The 19,446-nt window shown below is 43.1% G+C and overlaps 1 protein-coding gene across 7 annotated transcripts in view; it reads left to right on the forward strand.

Moving 5' to 3' along the window:
• Positions 1 to 19,446, forward strand: part of SPTSSB (serine palmitoyltransferase small subunit B) — a 61,020-nt gene that overhangs the window by 22,449 nt on the left and 19,125 nt on the right. The window lies entirely within an intron of this gene.

The raw sequence follows: 19,446 nt of genomic DNA on the forward strand, positions 1-19,446 counted from the left end.
AGTCCCTAGTAAAGTGGCCTAACCTGTGACCAAGGCCTGTAAATTAAATGCTACTAGTGGACCGGCAGCACTGATTTTGCCACCCACTTAAGTAGTATTCTAAACATATCTCAGGCCTGCCATTGCAGCATGTGTATGTGCAGTTTTAAGATGCCATTTCGACCTAGCAAAATAAATATTTTGCTGGGCCCAAATCTTCTTTTTAGTACATATGTCACCCCCAAGATAGGCCCTGCAAAGCTCCCAGTGCAGGGTGCGCTGTATTTAAAAAAAAGATGGACATATACATTTAGGTTTTACATGTCCTGGTAGTGAAAAACTATTAAATTCTGTTTTCACTACTGCAAGGCTAACCTTGCCCATAGGATAACATTGAAATCCCCTTATTACACTTTATAAGGGTTTGATATGTCTGGAATCACAATTTTAAACCTAGTTTATGGTGAAGTCGGATTTGAAATTAGAATTGTATCAATTAGGGGAGCCTACAAGGGATATTATTTTGACATCAATTACATTTCTTTAAGGTTATATTTGTGAATACCTTCAAATTAGAATTCCGACAAGATAAATTAAGACTAAAGCTTAATAAAATAACTTCATAATAAATTAATCTTTAAAGCAAAATAGACAGTCGGGTGTATTTCATATTTTTGTATACATTTTTATATATATATATATATATATATATAAAATATATTTTATGCACTTGGTTACTCTCACAGGACGCACACGGATTTGCACAGGTAAGCAGCCTATATTTGAGGAACGGACACTCGTTGGCGGGCTAATTCAGCAGCTTTCCGAATCACCGACGCGTTTCGGGTTTACCCCTCCCGCTTGGGCTGTCGGAAAGATCGTGCTGTAGTAGGCAACTCCCTCAATTAATACAAAGTCCCGCCCCGATGGGCTCAATGAAGACCTCTGGGAGTAGTAGTCCTTATTATTCCAATTAAAATTAAAGAGCACTTATGACTGCCAGATGGAGCCCAAAATGGGCCCGCGCACTTCCGTGTCCTCAATCCTTCGTGCAAGCCACGCATTGTGAACAGTGAATCCCCTTGACGCGGCCCCCTCGAAATCCTGGGGTGGTGCTGTCCCTGCGGATGAGCCTCCGCCTTGATATTTTATGCACTTGGCTACTCACACGGGACGCACACGGATTTGCACAGGTAACCAGCCTATATTTGAGGTATGGACACTGTCGTTGTCGGGCTAATTCAGCAGCTTTCCGAAACACCAACGCATTTCGGGTTTCCCCTTCCTCTTGGGCTGTTGGAAAGATCGTACTGTGGTAGGCAACTCCCTCAATTAATACAAAGTCCCGCCCCGATGGGCTCAATGAAGACCTCTGGGAGTAGTAGTCCTTATTATTCCAATTAAAATTAAAGAGCAGTGCATTGCAGGCGCGCGAGTTCTAGTTAGCTGAACTAACTATAACAGGGGAATTTCAATGGTTTTGTACGAGTGAAAAGTCCAGCTAACTATAACACCCCTGAAACCTATGGTTTTTTTAGTGAATTTCTAAGGTTTTTTTAAATGCGAATTCCTAACTATAACGTACCTGAAACCTATGGTTTTTTTCAGTGAATTTCAAAGGTTTTTTAAATGCTAATTTCTAACTATGCCTACAGAGATAGGACATGTGAAGAAAGAAGAAGAAAAAACGCACAAAGAAAAAAAAGAAATGCAGAAAGAAGCAACAGAAGTCCTCAAAGACGAAGAAAAGTGCAGGAAGAAGGATAACGTGCAGAAAGAACAAACCGAAGAGCAGAAAGAAGCCTTGTTGCAAAATCATCCTCTACCCTCAACTTTTTCAGACAGATACTGGTGGTAACTGAGTCTGACTAACCAGTCCTAGAGCCAGTGCTATGTTAAAAGACACTCAAAATACAGTGAAAACACCTACATACACTAGGGAACACTATGCGTTGGGGTCCCCCTGTGATCAGCATGACCTCCTCTGTAAGCCCTTAGTATATAATAGGGCAGGGGATTAAAACTACCTCTTAAAACGCTCCACAGGGCTTGTTTGCACACGTTAACTCAGGCCCCGTCCCCTCCCTTCACCACTGTGTAAACACGCCCTGTGGCCGTTTTTAGTTGGGTGATTAAGTTCATTTGAATCCTGAGGGTCCCTAGGGTCCAACTAGCCCTCTAGGTACCTCCAGTAAGCGCCACAGAGCTGCGTTGCAGAGAGGTGTAAAAAGTGGCACGGCCTGGACCACCTCTCTGCAACGCAGCTCAGTGGCGCTTACTGGAAGCACCTGGTGGGCTAGTTAGCCCCCAGGGGCCCTCAGGATTGAAGGGGAATTATTTCCCCAACTTAAAACGCGCCATAGGGCGTGTTTGCACACGTCACCTCAGGCCCCGTCCGCTTCCTTCCCCACTGTGTAAACATGCCCTGTGGCCGTTTTTTAAGTTGGGAGATTAAGTCCCCTTGAATCCTGAGGATCCCTAGGGGCAAAATAGCCCACTAGGTATGTCCAGTAAGCGCCATTGCAGAGAGGTGTAAAAAGGGGCGTGGCCTCAGAACACCTGTCTGCAACGCAGCTCCCTGGCGCACACTGGAGTTACCTGTTAGGCTAGTTGGCCCTCGGGGACCCTCCGTATTGAAGGGGAATTAATTCCCCAACTTACAACTGGCCAGGGGGCGCGTTTGCAGAGTGCTGCAAGGAGGGGGCGTGGCCTCCAGCACGATGCCGGTCTTTTATTTATTTTAATTTTTTAAGGAGGGTTGTGTGGCCGCCCTTCTTTTTCTAATTTACTGGCCCTGGGGTCCCCATCCCCCAGGGCCTGCACCCTAATTTTTTCTGTTGAAAAACAAAAAATTTGGCCTTAATTGGCCCCGGGGACCCCAACCCCCGGGTCATGGCCTTTTTTAATTTAAATTTTTTAGGAGGGGGCTGTGTTGCACCCCTCCTCAGGCCACTTATGGCTCCGGGGACCCAATCCCCCGGGGCCGGCCTTTATTTTTTATTATTTTAAAAATATATATATTTATAGAAACACCTAGGACATGCTGGACAAACTGTATGTACCTATCACCATGACGATTTGCGGGATATTCATTAAAAGGCGACTATGCATAGAATGAATCCACATGGAATGTACTTACACCGCTAGTGAAGCTCTGACGTGTCTGACGCCCTACCGTGCCTAATCCCGGCGCCCCCGCCGGTGGGTACTCTCCAAGTAGACACCCTTGTCGTTTATTTATACAAACATGGGTAGCTATTGACGGGCACATTTTATATACACGCACACCAAGCCATTCAAAGGGTATTCGACAAAAATTAGACCAAACCATGCAAGAAACCCCCCTCACGGTTAATAAAAAACACATCCACCGCCGGATGTGTAATACTTTTTATTTTACTCTCTGGAAAGGAGAAGAACCTCACTTGAGAGTCACAGCGTGCTCCTGGCTGAGCCCAATGCTGTGTTACACCCACCAGTGCCTGCCGATTGCCTCACACCTCTGTGTTGTATTCCACCAGCTAGTGCGTATGCTATGACACTCTCTAGCCCATGTGCACTGTAACACCACCCCGTGAATGTCATGCCACACTTGCCTTCGCACGGGTTATATTGCCCCATCTAACGTGCCTTCCTCGAAGTGTGTTATAACGCACAGCGCTATGCCATACATATTACAATCTGGGATCCATATCTTTGTCACAGTGCATATGCAACGTTACACTCCCCAGCACATATTTTATATTACAACTTTAGAGACTAGTTATGTTACACAACACTGCCCTGTGCATATTACACTCCAAGGCGCATATCGCATAGCACGCGCTAGTGCCTGTGCTATCTCGCGCTCTCCAATGAATCTGTCATTGCGCACAATGTATTGCATATTATATTTCACGCCCCGGTTCATCTTGTATCACACTTTTTGGTGCATAGTTTATACCATATACTACATTTAGTTTTCATTTTCAATCGTGCTCTCAGGTCTATGTTCTATATAACACTGCGTCCACCTACCCTTTTCACGGGCATTACATTTTGCGATGGAGGTGGAGGGTCAGGGGGTGTTTCTGCCAATTGAGCCCGGAGTGACCGTCACAAACGTCCTCTTCTTCCAGAATAAAAGTGAGATTATGCTGCATACTTGTTCATATTTTAAGTAGTTCGCACAGACACACATTTTAAAAACCATAAAGTTCCTAATACCCTCCTTCTCTGAACGGTTAGCTTGCTGCCCCATCCACCTCCTCCCTATTCTCTGTTGTCTGAATCCATGGACTAGCCTCCTCCCGCCAGCCATGCATGGTCTGATGTGCTGCCACTGCCCTCCATTTAGCATGATGTACCAGTCCACTCCTCCTGCCCTCCATTGCCCAATTCTATGGCCCATCATTGACCTCCTGCTTAGCCTCTGTGCTTAGCTTGCTGCCCCTATTCTCCTTCCCCCTGCCCTCCGATGTCTTTGTGCATGCCCCTGCTCCATCCTTTTTGCCCACCATGTTCCATGGACCTGCCACTCCTATCTACTCTGAGTGTTCTGTTGAGCTGCCACTCCCCTCCCACCTGCCTAGCATTGTCTGATGACTGTAACCTGTCCCTGCCACCTCCACCCTGCCTGTCCACATGCCATGCCCCTATCCCCTTCCTCCTGTCCTCCATGGTCCATTTTACTGCCACACCCTTCTGCCCTCCCTGATCTGTTGTTCTGCAACTGCTCCTCCTGCCTGCCCCGCGCGGTCTGTTGTGAGGCCCCTTCCCCTGAACTTTCTTGTCTGTGCCCAGGTCCTGACCCTCCCTTCTATCCTCCTTTGTGCATGCCCCTGCACCCTCCTTCTTGCCCATCATAGCCATTGTGCTGCCACTAACCCTCCCGCTTGCCATGCATGGTCTTCTGTGCTGCCATGGCCCCTCCCACCTTCCCTGTGTGGTCCGCTAGCTGCCCCTGACCCCCTCCCACCTTCCCTCCATGGTCTGTGTGTATGCCACCATAGTCTCATTGTTGCTCTCCATGGTGTGTCTTGTATCTAGTGCCCATCCTGCCTCACCTCCATGGTCATCTTGCTGCTCCTGCCCTGCCACCTTGCCCCCAGCACTCTGTTTCCATGTGCAGACCCCCTATTCCCTCCCTCCTGGCTTGTCTGTTCCATTGTAATGCCCCCGATCCGTCCCTCCGTCCCTCCTGCCCTTTATGGTCTGTTATACTGCAGCTTTCTCTCATGTCTGTCCATTATGGTAAGCTAGCTACCATTGCCTCTTTCCCATCTGGAAAAGAATAAATATAGTTTAACATTTGGAAATCTAACTTCTCCAATGCACTGGCTGTAATATATTTTGGATAAATTAAGTAGAATTGACTCTCGAACATTCATCAACAAGATTATTGATTACAATTTTACCAAAGGATCTGTACTCTTAATAGGAATCCCCATATCCTTAAGATGGTCTTGTAGATGAATCGCGCAAAAGACCGAAACGTCGACACTCCAACCCATTTCTTCAATCTATTATAGAACCTTCATGCTCATGAAAGCTATGTCCAATGTATGGGCTGTTTTCATCAGGATTCAATTTGTAATGGGTTATATACTACATTTTTGATCATGATCAACTAGTGCTAAATCTTCATTTTCTATCACCTATTTATTTGAGATTTTTGTACCCTTCGACCTTCTTAAAATTATAAATTTATACAAAAATAATACACCCTACTTAGTCTATTTTGCTTTAAAGATGAATTCATTATTGAGTTATTTTATTATCCTTTAGTCTCAATTTATCTTGCTTGAATGCAAATTTTAAGGCATTCACAAATATAACCTTGAAGAACTGTAATTGATGTAAACATAATATCCCTTCTAGGCTCCCCTACACAATGCAGTAGATCACCCAAGCCCACAAGGGTATACGGGTTAACCCAATCTTTTGTCAAAAAACTTTTAGAAAGTTTGCATTTTCTTGCCTTAGCCACTTGGGTTCCTGCAGCCGGTCTCTAGGTCACATGCCTGGGTATAATTGATAGCTGGGCTTTGTGTATTCCTCCTAGACAGCTGAAAACAAGGGGGAGCTTAGGTGTGATTGGATGGGCCATTACTGGTAGAGTGAGAGGGAGGAGCTGGGCACATCCTCTTTTACACCTGAATAGGCTGTGTCTTGTCCACACACAAAGGGCTGCATACCCCTCTGTAGTTAGTTTGGAGCCAGGGCCGGGAAAGCAAGAAACCTCTGCTCTTCAAAGGCATGCCTCTAGAAGTCTCCCCCCATTTTGAAGGCACAACTGGCTGTATATACTGGACCCCAAACCCCACCACTTCGGTACACTTCTGGACCTGTGGATAGTCTGCCAGGACGAAGGACTGCTGTGTTGCTACAAAGACTGGAACTCTGCTGGACTGCTGATCTGAAGGAACTGCTGACCTGCCGCCCTCTTGCCTGTGTAAAAAGGATTGAACCTGCATCTCTTGACCCTAGAACCCAGAGTGACTCCAAGGGCTGGCTGGCAGACCTCCTAATCTGAAACCTCCGGGACATAACGGGCTTCCAACAACCTTGCATCTGGACCTGCCGTCTGTGAGTTTACCCTGCCAAGTGGTGCCACTCTACTCCTGGACCCTTGGAAGTGGGCTTCACGTGCTCGTTCAGCCTCTGTGGATCCAGCTAAAACAACGCATCTCCTCAGGGGTGCAGTCTACTCCAAGCAGAACATATGCATCTTCGCTGCTGCATGGATTGGACCGGTTGCAAAGAACTGAACCTCAGCCACAGCCCGCATCGCCTGTGCAACCACCACTGTGCAATGCATCCTCTGTGCAGGCCCTCATCCCTCGCCTATGTCTGCCTCAATGACACACTCTGCCTCGCAGCTCTGTGTAATTGGTGCTCCGACCCCCCGACTGCACGCCACAGCCTTGACACCGGACTTGACATCACCATCCCCATAGACGGGATCCTCAATCACGATGCTGGCCCTTGCACTGAAGCCTCTCCGCATCTTGGAACAAACTCATCTCTTCGGCTGCAAGAAGCATCTTCGATGTGGATTCTCGAAATGCTCCGCAAACCAGGATTAAAGGTACTTTGTTCAGCGGGCCTAACTGGGTCCTTCGAGCCAGCCCGTTATGCAACGCAGTCAGCCTGAACTCATGACTTTGCTCCATTTTCTGCGTGATCGGATGTCCACAGTTGAACTTTGTTTTTTGGAGCTATGTTTACTAAAATCTTTAAAATTGAATATCTTCAGCTCTACTTACTTGATTTTTGTTGTTTTGGTCTTGCTTTATTTATTATAGAAAGGTCTATTTTTCTAACTTTGTGTGGGATCTTTTTGTGCGGTGTTTTGACTTTATTACTGTTTGAAGTGATACACAAATACTTTACACACAAATACTTTACACAGTGCCTCTAAGTTAAGCACAACTGCTCCGTGCCAAGTAACCATAGGGTTGAGCACAGATTAGAGTTCGCTTGTGCCTCAACCTGAAAGACTAAGGTTGCTGATTTACCAGGCCTCGTACTCCTGTCAACCAACAACCCAATTTCTTGCAGCCGCCATATTCAAAGTGATTACATGGTCCTTCAACCATATTTTTTTTTGTAACGGTTATTTCCAGTAAGATATGATCTAAGTGGAGTCTTAAGTGGCATTTATTATTTCTTTCATTGTTTTCTGTTCTTATCTTTCTCTCGAGTGGAAAAAGCTGATCATGTCTCATGAACACTTTTTAGTACAAATAAGTAAGCTGTCGCATCGTTCTGATTAGGTTGCCTTGAGAACATAGGGCCTGAGGTATCAAAGGTTTTTAGTCTTTCAGTGTCTGTAGAAAAATGTGATGGTGCAGATGATTACAGTCATTTCTTCAGTGATGTAGCTTGTCTCTAATCTTCTAGTCATCCTCCACCTCTACATTTTCCTCCACTACACCAATTCCAAAATATTTAAAGGGCTGGGTTTCCTTCACTAAATTTGTGAACATGCCCAGCAATTGGATAACTACCTTTCACATTTCTTTTTGCCCAAATATGTTCCTAAATCCCTTTATTTGATTGGAACGGGTTATGTTTATAAACTTGAAATTTGCTTTTACAAGCTCTCCTTTTATTCTATTTTGTTTCTCATTTATTATAATTTTTATGTTATAATTTCTCTTGTTTGCAAGCTTTAAACAGCTGCACATCCAGCTTCCAATCGCCATTCTTTTCTTGCATCTTTTTGACTTCTCATAAAATGACTGTGTATGACCATATGTCCAACTAACAGAGCTTTTCTGTATGTAATTGATAGGCATGGTCCCAAAATGGCACTTGTACTTAGCTTACCCTTCATTTAATGCCAATGCTTGGGAAAGGTCCCTTGATCTTACCAGATTTCATGCTGAATGCAGTTATTAATCTAATTTTATCTGATTGTTTGGATGCTGTCATCCTTTCATTTTTTTATGTTTTTGTAATAAAGGGTTCACTTCTGTCTTCCTTAATCACTCTTCCAAAGCTCTTATTACCACTTGATGTAGATAGCCTTGTGCGATGAATCTTCCTAGTGCTAGTTTTGACATGCTCTCAAATTCCTCTTTAGTATAGCAGTTCCTCTTTTATATATTTACACTGGTTGTTGGTCTTAGTGCACAGCGTTGCTCTCACAGAGCCAGTGACCTCACCCCACAAATCTCTCAATAAATCATAAATCTCACTCCATTTGATGCAGTGATGCAGACGCCTGAGCCAAAACAATAAATATCACTGGAAGCAGCAGTCTATGCCCTCCCACTGTTGTAAAGGATGGAGCATGATTTTTGATGTGTGTGTGTATATATATGTATATGTATATATATATATATATATATATATATATATATATATATATATATATTCACTAAAAAAAACATAGGTTTCACACACGTTATAGTTGGGAATTAGCATTTAAAAAACCTTGCAAATTCACTAAAAAAAACATAGGTTTCACACATGTTATAGTTAGCTGGACATTTCACTCGTGAAAAACCATTGAAATTCCCCCGTTATAGTTAGTGCAGGCAACTATAACTCACGCGACCGCAATCCTCTGCTGATGATGTCAGATATTACATCACTGTATTTAGACACTTATTTACCCATGTCTTCTTCCATAAATTTTTAGCTATACATATATTACAAATATTTTTTTTTCAGAAAGACACATATGTCGTCAGTGATGTAAAATCTGACGTCATCAGCAGAGGATTGCGGTCGCGTGAGTTATAGTTGCCTGCACTAACTATAACGGGGGAATTTCAATGGTTTTTCACGAGTGAAATGTCCAGCTAACTAGAACATGTGTGAAACCTATGGTTTTTTAAGTGAATTTGCAAGGTTTTTTAAATGCGAATTCCTAACTATAACGTGTGTGAAACCTATGGTTTTTTCAGTGATATTTGTACGTTTTTTTTAAACGCTAAGTTATGTATTTATTTCATTTTTAAGGTTTTTCACTGTGCGCGTACCGTACGTGCACGGTGCGCTTTGCGCACCGTGCGCGCGCTGTGGGCGCACGGTGCGCTCCGCGCGCCCACGTTACGCAGTTCGCGGAATTTTGCTGTTTCCACCGTACGCGCACGCTACGCGTACTCGGCGATTTTTCGCAAAAAAATTAAAGGAAATTTGGGCCCTTGGCGGTCCTTCTGGGACCCCCTGACTAAGGCTAGGGGGTCAGGAACTGTCCACCCTGCCCCCTTTTCACGTTCTCCACTTTTGTTTTTCACCCCCTCAGACTGCGAGAGACAAATGGCGGCCGACAGTTCCTGGTTTCGACCGATTCGAATGTTTACTAAGATCTAACAACCAATCAGAATCGCGCACGGCAGCGTGTACGTATGGTAAGTTTTACCATACGCGCACGGTGCGCGCTTATAGATGTATATATGCTTTTAAATTCTATTTTCTCAGGAAATACTGAACAGATTTACACCAGCCCTGCAAAAGGCACATCCCTGACCTGAGGACTACCTCTCTGCCAAATTTCAAGTAATTCTGTTCAGCCGTTCGGGCTGTAGCTTGGACTAAAGGTCCTATGGAAAAATGCATGGGGAAAACGCGTTTTGGCACCCCCCCTTTTTCTCAGCCCCCGCTTGACGAATCCCCCCCCGAGACTTTCAGGGAAGGAGCGGAGCGCCCCACCTATTTTGAAAATTTCGCGAGGATTCGTCAATCGGGACCAAAGTTATTCCAAATAGAATGTTGCGGATTTCCTATGGAAACCCGATCCTAACTATAACTATCTACTGGCGACTGCCAGTAGAATATATATCACAAACAAAACTCCTTCCACTTCTACCAAAGCCTCGGCAGCGAAGAAAGAGAAACGAACCACTTCTTTTTTCCAGGCAAGATGTTTATTTAAAACCTAGCAGCAGTCAACAGATGACGCGTTTCGGGCTTAGGCGCCCTTGTTCACATCAATATATATATAATCTCAAAATTCGTGCTACATCCATACAATGTATATGTGCAATTATTCTAAAAATTTTGACTGGATGGTGAAATCCAGTCCAAATGTTTAGGATAACCACCATATACATTGTAACAACTTTGTAAACAATCTGAGTATGTCCAGCCTTCGCAAAGCCACACAAAGTTGTTTAATTATCACTAGGCATACAAGATAATGCAAAAACCTTAAACCGTGTTTGCTTAAAATCAAACACTGGCACAATTTCAATTGAATTCTATTAAAACTGGCAACCCTGTGACTACTTATCCTTGCTTGAAAAGAGGGGCCCTCATCGGCCATCTTTAGAAAAAAACCTAAGCAGCAAAGTCCAGTATATTGGATTGATCATTGATGGCATGCAGTCCTTGGATTCACAGATCAGTGTTATAATGGAGATAATTCAACATGTTTTACTTTAAAAAAAAAAAAAAAGTACTGTGTGCTGTACTGAACAGAACTCTGAGCCATGGTGGTAAGATCTGCAGTGATCACATGCCTAGGTTACAGCAAACCACCTGTGTGTGTCAAAAACAGAAACTTATACAGTTTCAATAGCACAGAAGTTTTGAGTTCGGATGCTCTCAAGTCTTGAAACGGCACCACATCTCAGCTACATGCTAGAACTTTATTTGCTCCCTATCAATACTAGTCTCCTGACAGGTCGATAATTGTTCTTCTGTTGCCTATGGTATGTTGGTTAGGTTTTATATCGATTTGCAGATCTCATAAATCACCCATGAGGGTATCCAGGCACTTAATTAAATTGGAAGGTCTTCAGCTTTTTGTGGAATTCAAGAAGAGGTGGAGGTTCTGATGTGAAGTGCGAGCTGGTTCTGTGCTTTAGGAGCGATGTAAAAACACCTGTGCTCCTAATCTGGTTCTAAATATGCACGGGATGTGTGCAAGTAGGAGTCCTATGGAGCGAAGGTGGTTGGTGGAAGGAGATGCAACTGTTGAAGTAGGTGATGTCGGAGTTGTGTAGTGCCATGAATGTGTGGAGGAATTTGTGTATCGGGAACCAGTAGTTCCCTGAGGTGTAGTGTGGTGTGGGAGGTTGAATCTGACTGCAGCGTTCTGGATGATCTGTTGTCTTCTAATGAGTGTCCCAGTGTAGAGGATGTTTCTATAGTCCAACCCGCTAGAGACTAGGGCATGAGTGACAGTTTTTACAGTGTTGTTTGGGGGAGTAATTTAAATATATTCCTCAGGATCTTCTGGGACTGGGCTTGGGCCTAGAAGCAGGATGCAATGACTGCATTGACTTGTGCAGTCATTTCCAGTTTGCTGTTGATGATTATTCTGAGGTTCATGGTGTGGGTTTGGGTGTGGGTCTCCATTTGGCCATCCACAATTTGGAGACCTATGGTGAGGTGTTGTTGTCAAAGATGACTACTTCTGTCTTGCCGGTGTTGATGGCTTTTATCCAGTTAGCAACTTATTTGGGTCATGCAGGCTCGGTCATGCAGCTGTGAACTTGTGTTTTGTTTTGCAAGTGGATGTCTTGTTCAAGAGGGAAAGAATGAGTTTGATGTCTGCGTTGGAGAGGATGTTGATGTGTGCACGGATTACATTTTCCAGAGGAATCATGTATGCTTTGAAGAGGGTAGGACTGAGCAATACGTTTTGTGGCACTCCCCAGATAAAATTGCGGGCTTCTTTGGAGTAATGTGCCTGGCTAACACCTTGTGTTCTATCAGTTTAGAAGGAGCTTATCCAGGGAAAAGTGGGTATTTTGGTGCCAATCTCTTACAGGTGCCTGATGAGGATTGGGTGTGAGACCAGGTCAAATGCTGCAGAGAGGCCCAGGAGAGGGTTGCCATTTCTCCTCTGTCAAAAATCATGCAGATGTCTTCTCTGAAAGCTATGAGTGTTTTTTTTTTCTTCTGTACTGTGGCTGGGTCTGAAACCAGACTGTGTGGCGTCGAGGAGATGGTGTTTACTGAAGTAGTGGTTGAGTGGTCAGTTGCTTAGTTTCGCTAGGAAATGGTAGGAGTTAGATGGGTCTGCAGTTGAAAAGCGTGGCTGGGTAAGTGGATGGTTTCTTGAGTAGAGGCATGACTGTGGCATGTTTCCAGGTGCCCGGTAATGTGGCTAAGTCGATAGATCTGTTGAGGATGCGTGTTAGTGCTTTGCTGATCTCAGTCCTTTGGTAAAGGCATGGTGGAGGGGAAGGGTCAGGTGAAGCACAGAGTGGATGTTCTTTATGGTAGCAGCGATTTCGATGGTGGTGATCGGCAGCCAAGAGGTCAGGGTTTGATCATTGGCCATAATGGGAAGTTGAGTTGCAATGGTGACTGGGTCCAGTTGATGGTTGAGTCTGCTGTGTATGGAGGTGATTTGGCTAAAGACTAATTACGAGAGTTTTTTGCAAAGCTATTGTGAGGGGGTGATGGATGTTGCTGAATGTGTTAGAAGGCGCAGTGAAATATTTGATGGCAAACATTTCCTTATGCGGGTAATACTAACATCAATGCGATCTGCAAGAGCTGTGTGCTTTGTGCTTCCTAATGGCATTTTCCAGATCCTGGTGGCCAATAATTGCACAGTAGTGTATGTAGAGTTGCAGTCATCCTAATGTCGCCATCCCAACACTCCCTACCAAGGGTGCACTAAAATGCCTTATATGATGGGATTGAGTGGTGGTACTCTTTAACCAAATTATTTTTAATTTTTAAGGGGAGAGGAGTTGGCCTAACGGCTAGGGTGGTTAGCCAGCGAATCTGGGGAACTGGGTTAGAGTCTCGGCAATGACGTTTAACATTCTGTGATTCTGGGCGAATCACTGAATCTCCCTGTGCCTAAACAAAACAAAAAAATTATGAATGTGTCCTCATGTAACGCAACTGGTACTATGTAAAGCACTCCGATACCCGATACCTTCGGGTCAAGTTTGCGCTGTATAAAACTCCGTAAAAAAAAAAGTAATCCAGAAAGGTTGCAAAGGGGCAATAGGGTGGTGTTTGTGCCCATTTGATCTTATTTGATGTGAAAGTAGCAACTTTGTGGCTCCCACCAGCCCAATGTAAGTTTCATTACTATCACCAAGACATTCATTGACCCCCCCAATAAATCAGCCACAGTTGCAGCCATTTACAACAACTTAACTTTCTCCCACATTGTGTATTCCCATAGAAAGGGCAGAGGAGTAGCTCATCTCCTGAGCAAATCTCTTATCGCTGCTCATTGCTCATGCGCACTACTGCATATTCATCCATTGAATACCACTGCATATCCATTTGTGCACCTGCTTAAGCAAATATCACAACTATCTACTGCCCTGGTCTATGTGGTCACTTCTTTGAAAAGCAGTTTGACATATTTACCCCCTCAGTAGCCCTAGAAAAATCCTGGTGCTGTATACCGAACTCTCTGCAGTGCAGTCTATCTTACCATATTCTCACCTTTTCTCTATCCACTTCTTACCAACACCAACCTTAAATCCACACACCAGCGGGGTAAACATAATGATCTTCTGTCAAACTTACTCCGCTACTCAAAACCTCAAACCTCCAGGTGCTCATTACCTACTCCACATGCAAATCAGTTTTACTCAAACTCTTCCCATTCCAATTGTCAGGTCAGTCTCTAGAAGAAACTACTTTCTGGCATTCTTCTGTGATGTATAAAAAGAACTATCTACCAATCGTACATTGTATGCAGTTTGACCATGTCAACAACATTGGTGGGCAAGCTTACAACGCAAATTATGATTCATGCTTTCACCAAAACACTTCAGCCTACATCCCTAGATCCCACCAAGCATCCGATTCTTTAAAATAAAAATGAGGGTACAGTTACAGAAACAGCTACAAACTAATATCTTCCTCTCCAACCGCTTCTCCTTAGTCACATAGCATAATAAATCATCAAATGTCGCCCTCCTCCCAGTAGGCATCTTTCATGGATTAGTCCTAGGCCATTCTTTATTTCACTTTACACCTATATTTAGAAACTTCTCCTCATTCAGCTTGTCCGATCACCTGTACATCTGTGGCTGCCAAATCCTTTAATTTCCAACTCTTAGAGCTCTCCAGTATGAGATGTACATCATACTATACCACCGCCGTTCAACACTGGATGGAACTGCAGCCCAATTCTGAACTCCAAGAGCAGTTGTCCGATTTCCTACCTCCACTACTTCCTCTCCTCCCAACAATGCCCTCTGTTTTCCCCCAAACACACTGTTTTTGAACCATTTGTCAGAAACCTGCTAAATTCAGAACATCCATGTAATGCACTGGCAGCCACAACACTAGAGTATTTACAGCCTCTGAAGGGGCTTTACTACCAGCTCTCTACCACATATTTGACTTGGTAGGAACAGATGTCATTCAGCTATTTAGGAAGGAGCAGGTATGCTGCTACACCTTGAACTGGAATGTCTGTACGTTCCTCTTCTCTGTGTACGTGAGCAGAAGCAGGCACAGTGCCAGCAGTGGCTGAGTTGAACCACTGGGCCGGGGACAATCTGGTATGCGGCATGCAGGATCCAGCTGCACGCTCCTGTGCTGATCACACAGACCCCTGAGTAGAGCAATGTTTGGCTCCGACCCTGGCCTCCTCTACCTTCCTTCCCATTCCACCATTCCAGTGTGGATGTGAGCTTTTGAGGATGTTTGACAGAGTCCGTAACAGTGGGAAAGTCTGTCGACCAGTGTATCAGCAAGTAGGTTATTATGTTTGACACTGTGTTGTTAATGAATAACTCGCACACTGTCACAGATACAGAGAGTATATATGACTGTAATGTCCACACACTCCAAGGACTAAAGAATTTAACCTCAGGCTGGGTCTTCCACAAATGGCTTGTTTAAGTTTCCGGTGTATCTTATCTCCACTGTGTGTGCAACACTTGTACTAAAGTAAGTGGCTTGGGGTTGCACTGGCAACCTGATTGTTGTGGAACAATGTGGAAGAATGAATGGCTGGAGACGTGGTTAGTATGTGTGAGTGTTGTGGATATGTTTGTTGCTGTGATAACTGTGTGTGTGTGTGTGCGCATAGCTTCTCTCAAAACCAAGCTGTTCTATCTCCACTCTGTAATTGATAATTTGGTGTAGCACAGCCCCAACTGGTCCAGGGTCCTTATCGCCCTGTCTCAGCCTTTTAGCCCTGGACCATTCTGTGTCCACCCTGTTCTGTAAACCATTGCAACATGATAAATCCATCATTAGCACCTGTCCACAAATACCCATCCACTCATTTTTTATGAGGGTGCTCTCCTGATTTCCAGACCTGTGGTCAAACAGACAACCCACATGTGCAGGCACATTCAATCTTGACCTGCTTCACCTATTGGCCGAAAGCTTCTCCTGCACCAGTACTGTAATCTTTGCAAGCGTCTACTTCCGCACCTCAACCCTTACACACAGTCCCCTCTGCTATTCCAGTACAGGGATCTCTTCCATTCTTCTCCATTGTTAAAGCAAAGGAACTACCCGTGTTTCTTTAAAGTAAATAATCTCTTCTAGCAAGTGTGCCAGCCATCTTATCACACACAGTTTTACAAATTAATTAAATAAAGAACACTTTCAAGTTTATCACTTCTCATGAAGTCGCTGCGCTGTAAAAAGAAAAACGCTGAAAATCAAAGTTAAAAGCAAAAATCCTATTCTTTTAGGTTTGTCAGTGCTAGAGTTGCCTGGTCTTTCACCAGCTTTTTTGTTGTAACAATATATATGTTTGTGTGTGTGTGTGTATGTATGTGTGTGTGTGTGTCTATATGTATGTATGTATGTATGTATATATATATAATCTCGTAGGTTACACAGACATTCTAGTTAGGAATTCACATTTTAAGAAAAACTTTAGAAATTCACTACAAAAAACAAAGGTTACAGGGACGTTCTAGTTGGTGTCAGATTTTACTCCTACAAAACCAGAGAAATTCAGTTATAGTTAGCTAAGTTAACTAGAACTTGCGCCCCCACATCTTAAATGACCAATAGTTATGGGGCTCTGAAATGGCAAGGCATCCACTCCTGCAACAATTAGAATAGTGCTTGGCTTGTAAATAAATCAAATGATCTGATATTTGCATATTTCCTGTTTTTCTGGATTTGCTTTCAGTTATTGATTCATTATTGCATTTGTCAACTTGACCCTAGAATTGCAAAGCTGCGAGTCGGCCATATTATCAATATATTTTTGCACCTGATTATTTTTGTTTGATGGCTCGCATGCACGAACTCTGTAACATTGCGAGTTTGAACATAAACTGCAGACAGCACCATTAGGAAACACGGATCAGAAGGTGTTCTTAACAGCTTGAGGGTTACTGTCTGCAGCCCATGCTCCAACTCTGAGGTTTACCAAGGTAGTGGAACCGCCCTAAATGGCATGATTTATGAAATGCAAGTGCCATGCTCCGTGTGCAGAAATTATTTTTGATATATCCTCCAATCTTGTATGAGGCATGTTCTCTGGCAGTCAAACTACTTTGAGCAGCCATTTGAAGATACTGCCATTTAAGATTTTGGCAACTGATTGAGACATTTAGCATGGAAAAATGCATTCAATAAAAGGTGACGTATATTTGCACGGTGGCTTTGTAAATTGGCCCTTTTAAATAGAACCAAGATTGAACAACATTGGCAAAGCATGAATGAGAAAAAGAAGCCATCGGCAGCACAACCACAACTTAAAGTTAGATCCAACCTATACAGGTTCCGTAATTACTAAATATAATCCCTTAATAGGGTATTGGAGTTTCTTGGCAGAATAAACACAATGAAGAAACGTTAATTGGGTATAATTAGTGACATGTAATCCATCAATGAAGTTTTCTTGTGCTTTTATTATGGTTCAAACAAGTTTTATTTTAAACAGTTCCCAGCACATGATAGCCGGCACGTGTTTTGTCTGGTCAACAGACTTTTTCAAGGCAGCTCATAGGAATACTGAAGAAATAACAATGGGCAACAGTAAACGAACAGTCTGTCACTGCAACACATCCGTATGCAGTAGATTACACAATCCAAAACACGTATAAATATCCAAATAAGTAATCCAAAACTAATATTAGGCTTCCTAAAGTAATTGATACGTGAACAATAGAAGATGGCTCCACTCTCGAAAACGTAAACTACGGCAAAGCTGTAATAAGCTGCTCTCAATTGAGACAAATGCCAAGGAACACTGCCGGATGTAACCATGATATGTTGCAATTCACAGTCAGCAACAGAGTATGATAATTCCAATCCTATTCGGACTAGACGAAAAGTGCAAACTTTGGCAAAGCCATTAATTTTGATTTCGAACTCAAAGTGCCTGAATGCTTTTACCCATGCAGCCACTGTCCCATAGGTTCATAAAATGATTCTTTCATTGACCATGCACTAGGTCATCCATATAGTTGTGCACCCTTCCGTTGATTCATTCTTGCATGTACCTACACGTCCACTCACTGTGCCACCATCACATTCTTTGCTTCTAGTTTGTAAACATTGGGGGAATGCTTTCAATAGTGTGTTTGTGGGGGGGTGTTAGTACAGCCAATAAAGAGAATTGGAGTGGGTTAAAGGGTTTTATTAATCATTTCTTTAGTTTCATTATGTATTCAATACGCATTAGTCTTTTAAATATCCTCATTAGAAATTAATATAATCCATTAATTGACATTTCAATGTAAGGAAAAATGCAATATTTGTAACTGAGTGTTTACAATTGAAATAATACAGCAAGTATGTTCCATAAATGAATTACCCTTACCTAAATTATATTAGAATGAAATAGAATAAGGTGTCAGTTCAGAATCCCAGAAAAGTGTTCTGGTGAGAGAATAAATGCATAAGCATAAAGCCTTTGCACATCCAATAAAGAAAAGATGAGCTGGGAAGGATTCTCAGTTATAAATCAGTAGACATCTAATAACGCAGAGAATAAGTTCTAAAGTAATCTCTCCTGAATAGAGATATGGTTTCAAGAAACCCATGGGTGGATATCCAGAAAATGCAAATGAGCGAAGCCTCTCCTACTCTAGGAACAAGCACTAATAATAACACAGTAAACTGTAAATTGAAACAGGTTTTACATTCTCTATTCATAGCATCCAATAAGATTTCAGCAAACTCTTGGGAGTAGGTAAAATCCACAGTTTCTCACGTCCTCACAATGAGCAACAGAAATAAGTACTTGGAAAGTTATTTTGGTCACATTTTGCAATTCTAGTTGTTATTCCCATGAATCGCCTTTCCTGTTGTCTCCTCTCCTCCCTGTGAGAACCTCCCTGCCAGTTGACTAATACATAACAAATACCTATTCACTAACTAACAGAAGGCTTCCAGAAAGTTTCAGTATCTGCTGTGGAAAGAAAACCATCTTGTGCAAAACCGCTCGATGTGAAAATAGGCCTTCCTATATTAATATACAAATTCTTTTTAACATGACCATGACAGTTGGGCTCACTTACATCAACACAGTATTATTTATTGCATATGTTTATAAAGTTTAAGTATAATTAACTTCTACAAATGAAATTTCTTAATACATGTGTTATTTAACAAAGACCTTTGCAATTTTTATTCAAATGCATTTTTGTCAGCAAAATTAGGAAATTTGCTGCAGTTGTTCTTAAGCAGAGTCCTTCTCCATTTGTCAGCTTTGATGGTCTACTTTCATTAACAGGCTGCCCACGGATTGGGTGGGTCAATAAAGGCACAGGATATCCATTTATTTACATTCCAGCACCCTTGTCAAGTAGCCATTCGCAGGCTACTGCAACCCTCCAATATCTGCATGGATCACTCAACTGCTAGCCTCCATGTGTGCACAATTGGTCATGTTTACTGCCATTACAAGTACTCCAGTCTCTGCCCCATCTCAGTTTTTTTTATTTTTTACTCTTAGACTCTTACCTTCTCTGTGATGCTGCCTCTAGCCTTATATGAACCATTTCTAGCAGCTCCTCTCCTTGGCTGTTGCCCTTTCCACTGCACATAACTCAAAACCACCCCAGCTCCCACTTCATGAGCATGGCATATGTTTGGTAGAGTCAGCATGTCTGGACC

This window comes from Triturus cristatus, chromosome 11 (genome assembly GCF_964204655.1).
Source record: "Triturus cristatus chromosome 11, aTriCri1.1, whole genome shotgun sequence".
Taxonomy (NCBI): Eukaryota; Metazoa; Chordata; class Amphibia; order Caudata; family Salamandridae; genus Triturus; species Triturus cristatus.